Below are 5,588 nucleotides of genomic sequence, written 5' to 3'. Positions count from 1 at the left end.
CATTGCACTCTAGCCTGGGCGGCAAGAGCGAAACTCTGTCTAAAAAAAAAAAGGTAATGGCAAAAACCACCATCACTTTTGCACCAACCTAATACTTCTACTTATAAAATAAAAAAGTAAAACAGCCTCAGGCACGCCCTTCAGGAGATAGTCTAGAAGACAGTCTAGAATATGACATCCAGAAGATGATGCTCCGTGCATGTTATTGCCCCTGAAGACCTTCCAGGGCGACAAGATGTAGAGTGATATTGATGATCTTGACCCTACGTAGGCATAGGCTGATGTGTGTGTTTGTGTCTTAATTTTTAAAACGAAAAAGTTTACAAAATGAAAAAAAATTGTTTTAATAGAAAAAAGGATTATAGAATAAGAATATAAATAAAATAATTTTGTTTAGATGTACAATGTGTTTGTATTTTAAGCTAAGTGTTATTACAAAACAGTCAAAAAGTTTTTAAAAAAATTTTAAAGCTGGCCGGGTGTAGTGGCTCACGCCCATAATCCCAGCACTTTGGGAGGCTGAGGCGGGAGGATCACCTGAGGTCAGGAGTTTGAAACCAGCCTGGCCAACATAGTGAAACCCCATCTCTACTAAAATACAAAAATTAGCCGGAAGTGGTGGCAGGCGCCTGTAATCCCAGCTACTCCCAAGGCTGAGGCACGAGAATTGCTTGAACCTGGGAGGCAGAGGTTGTAGTGAGCTGAGATCATGCCACTGTACTCCAGCCTGAGCAACAGAGTGAGACTCTATCTCAATAAAATAAAATAAGATAAAATAAAATTTAAGTTTATAAAGCAAAAAAGTACACTTAGCTAAGGTTAATTTTTTATTGAAGAAAGAAAAATATTTTTTATACATTTAGTGTGATCTGAGTGTACAGTGTTTATAAAGTCTACAGTATTGTACAGTAATGTCCTAGGCCTCCACGTTCACTCCCCACTCATTCTAGTCCTGCAAGCTCCATTCATGGTAAGTACCCTATGCAGGTATATCATTTTTTATCCTTCATATTTTTACTGTGCCTTTCTATGTTTAAATGCACAAATACTTATCATTGTGTTACAATTGCTTATAGTATACAGTAACATTCCATACAGGTTTGTAGCCTAGGAGCAATAGGCTATACCACATAGCCTAGGTGTGCAGTAAGCTAACAATCTAGGTTTGTATTTTGCAAAACCACCTTTGCAAAATTATGACTGAGACAGTGAAAGAGATCTAACTTTACCAATTCCATCTTGCTTTGAACCTCCAAGCCATTCTTGTTCATTCCTGGGTGTAGGCTTAACTAACTTTGGCAGAAACTCCGTTTGTAGTTTATAGTTTAAACAAAGACGGTAACAGCCCTTTCCCAAAGCAGACCTCCTTCTTGCCTGGGGACTAGATTGCTTTTGTAGGACTAACAGCCACAGGATTAGAAATTATGGTATAGGAGTCATGCAGCTGGAGGCTACGAGGTTCTGACCCTCCCTAAACTGCTCCTAAAATCAGTGTTTGAGATATTTTGCAGACCCTGCACTTGATGGATCAGCTGGCACCACACAGATCAATAAACTGGCTCAGTTGATATTGTGGCCCCATGACCTAGGAATTGACTCAGCACAAGAAGACAGCTTGGACTCCCAATGATTTCATCCCTGACCAATCAGCAGTTCTGGCTCACTGGCTTCCCCCGACCCGCCAAGTTATCCTTAAAAACTCTGCTCTTCTGCCCGGCGTGGTGGCTCACGCCTGTAATCCCAGCACTTTGGGAGGCTGAGGCGGGCGGATTGCCTGAGGTCAGGAGTTCGAGACCAGTCTGGCCAACATGGTGAAACCCCGTCTCTACTAAAAATACAAAAAAATTAGCCGGGTGTGGTGGGGATGCCTGTAATCCCAGCTGCTCAGGAGGCTAACGCAGGAGAATTGCTTGACCAGGGAGGTGGAGGTTGTAGTGTGCCGAGATAGTGCCACTGCACTCCAGCCTGGGCAACAGAGTGAGACTCCATCTCAAAAAACAACAACAAAACAAAACAAAGCAAAAACAAAACAACAACAGCAACAACAACAATAAAAAAACACGCTGCTCTCCAAATGCTCAGGGAGACTAATTTGAGTAATAATAAAACTCCGGTCTCCCATACAGCCGGCTCTGCATGAATTACTCTTTCTCTATTGCAATTTCTCTGTCTTGATGAATCGGCTCTGTCTAGGCAGCGGGCAAGGTGAACCACTTGGGTGGTTACAACATGACTGTCTATATAGGGTTTAGTACTAGCCAAGGTTTCATTCATCCACTGGGGGTTTGGGAACTTATCCACCACAGATAACTAGGGACTACCCTAGTTATTTCATCCCTAGAATTAGAAACCCAAAAGAGTTCTATAGTGACTTCAACATACCTATACATCAGAACAAACTCTTTATGACAGCCTTGAAGATTTCTTTTCTTTTTTTTTGAAACAGAGTCTCACTTACTTTGTTGCCCACACTGGAGTGCAGTGGTGCAGTCTCGGCTCACTGCAACCTCTGCCTCCCAGGTTTCAAGCGATTCTCGTACCTCAGCCTTCTGAGTAGCTGGGACTCCAGGAGGATGCCCACCTGACTTTTTAGTAGAGATGGGGTTTCACCATCTTGGCCAGGATGGTCTCCTCCTGATCTCGTGATCCGCCCACCTCGGCCTCCCTAAATGCTGGGGTTATAGGAGTGAGCCACCACACCCAGTTTCCCTTCCCAATCTCACCAGCTCCACTGTTTTTCTTATTGTCCCCAATACTTTCCATTGCAGTAAAATCTAGTGCTTATATGCCATGTTTGCTCAGTCTTCCTTTTCTTTCCCTAAACTTATCCTTTTGCCTAAGATCCTCTCACTTTTCTCACTCTTCTCTCAATGTATATTCTTTACGTTTGTCAAGGCCGAATTCAAAATTATTCCTCTGTAGGAAGTCTTCCTTGACTGACCTATCCCAAAGCCTTCCTCTGTATAGGAAGGTAATCTTGGTAATTTCTCACTTAATCAAACCCAGCCCTTGTGCAATCCTTATCCTTCTCGGGTCCTTGGCAGCATTTGATGCTGTTGGACAGCCTCTCCTTGGCACTCTCTCCTCCCTTGTCTTCCCTCATAGGGTTTTCTCAATTTTTTTTTTTGAGAGACAGGGTTTCACTATATGTTGGCCAGGCTGGTCTTGAACTCCTGACCTCAGGTGATACGCCCGCTTTGGCCCCCCAAAGTGCTGGGATTACAGGTGTGAGCCACAGCGTGTGGCCATTTTTTTTTTTTTTTAAAGACAGTCTCACTTTGTCACGAAGGCCGGAGTGCAGTGGCGTGATCTCAGTTCACTGCAAACTCCACCTCTCAGGTTCAAGTGATTCTCATGCCTCAGCCTCCCGAGTAGCCTGGATTACAGGTGCCCGCCACCACGCCAGACTAATTTTGTATTTTTAGTAGAGATGGGGTTTCACCATGTTGGCCAGGCTGGTCTCGAACTCCTGACCTCAGGTGATCCTCCCACCTTGGCCTCCCAAAGTGCTGGGATTACAGGTGTGAGGCACCGCACCCAGCCTAGGTTGTCTCAACTTCTTCCTTCCTCCCTGACCTGTCTTCTCCTCCACCTCCTGTCACCTAAACATAGGGAATCTTCAATTATCTCTTTGGGTTGAGCAGACTTATTTATCAGCAATGCCTTGTATGTTCCTTACCTCCCCTTCACATCGCAGAGTACTAACCACTATAAGATCATGGCTTTACATCCCCTTCGGTATTTGCACTATTTCTAGTGTTTACCACACTCATCTGACAAGGAAAGAGGCAAGCTAAGAGCACACATGGACTTCTACAGGGTCCCTGAGGCCCACAGGTATTGAGGTCTGCCCTGGAAGATGCCTAATGAGCCCTGGTGGCCAAAGCCTCAGCATGGAATGCATTGGCCAGTGAGGAGTGTATAGCCTTCAAAGGACCACTTGGAGGCTGCCATAGCTTCCTAGAAGACCAATGACTCAGATCTCCAAAGACTCAGCAGTCACTCAGCCAGAGGGAATGGGCCAAAGCAACTCCTGGCACTCAGACTTGGAAGCTGTTCTGGGAGTCAGGTAAGTTGGAAGGCAGCATGATTGTGTCAGCCCAGAAAACTTAGTTCCTTAAAATTATGAAAGTTCTATAGTAGCTGACTTTGCCTTTTCCCTGTGTTAGTAAGAGAATCCATAGGCTTTTGGTTAATATGAGATACTATGATCAAGAAAGGCAGCAGCTGGAGTACAGGCCTAGACCCTCAGAACATTCCTTTATCTTTGGAGGAAGGACAAGGCTCCATTTGTGAGCCTCCGTTTGCAAGAGTGAGTGGACCTTGTTGCTCCTGCCAAGAACTGGGAAAACTCTTAATTGGAAAGACACCAAGCTGTGGCTTTCTATGAGAGCAGATCCTGACTTGGACTTCAAAGGCATGATCCCCAGAAGGGTTAGTTAAATATGTGTGTTGAGGATTTCAAAAAGATATGAATGCTTACTATGTATTAAGCCCTGTGCTAGTCATTCCATGTATGTGTGAGAAAAGTAAATTAGGACCAATTAATTTTTTTCATCCTCCCAGGGATGAGCACACCCATATACTCTACAACCAGTAAAAAGTATAAGATAGCTCTGATATGTAATAATCTTTAATATGTGCCAGCCGTGGTGGTTCACGCCTGTAATCTCAACACTTTGGGAGGCCAAGGTGGGTAAATCGCCTGAGGTCAGGAGTTCAAGACCAGCCTGACCAACATGGAGAAACCCTGTCTCTACTAAAAATACAAAAAATTAGCTGAGTATGGTGGCACATGCCTGTAATCCCAGATACTCGAGAGGCGGAGGCAGGAGAATCACTTGAACCTGGGAGGTGGAGGTTGCAGTGAGCTAAGATCACACCATTGCACTCCAGCCTGGGCAACAAGAGCAAAACCCCGTCTCAAAAAAAAAAAAAAATCTTTAATATATATTGTTAAATGAAGAAAGAAAGAAGTAGAAACATTACATATATGTATGTTCCTATTTGTGAATACAAATACACATACACATGGATGATACATCCAGCACCTTAGTTTCTCAGTTCCTTAATATCTTGAATTATTGCCTTATATGAACATGACGAGAAAAATAGACAGTCATGCTAACTGATCTAATTTTAAATGTATGACAAGCTGAGTGCAGTGGCTCATGCCTGTAATTCCAGAACTTTAGACGGTCTAGGCAGGAGGACTGCTTGATGTCAGGAGTTCAAGACCAGCCTGGTTAACATAGTGAGATCTCATCTCTACAAGAAATTTTTAAAAATTAGCTGGGCATGTTGGTGCACATCTGTAGTCCCAGCTATTCAGGAGGTTGAGGCAGGGAGGATCGCTTGAGCCCAGGGGTTGGAGGTTACAGTGAGCTATGATGGTACCACTGTACTCCAGCCTGGGCTGTAGTGATACCCTGTCTCAAAAAATAAATTAAAAAAAATGAATAAATGTATGGCCAGAATCCTCAAGTGGACCCTCAGTGTTATACAGCCACCCTAATTTCCCTAATCCAATTCCCTCTCCCACTCTCCTTAGTACACCATTTCACTCCTTCTCCTTCTCAACCTCTAAT

Source organism: Pan troglodytes, chromosome 9 (assembly GCF_028858775.2).
Source record: "Pan troglodytes isolate AG18354 chromosome 9, NHGRI_mPanTro3-v2.0_pri, whole genome shotgun sequence".
Lineage (NCBI taxonomy): Eukaryota > Metazoa > Chordata > Mammalia > Primates > Hominidae > Pan > Pan troglodytes.
The sequence above is the reverse complement of the archived record's forward strand: the minus strand, read 5'-3'. Positions refer to the sequence as shown.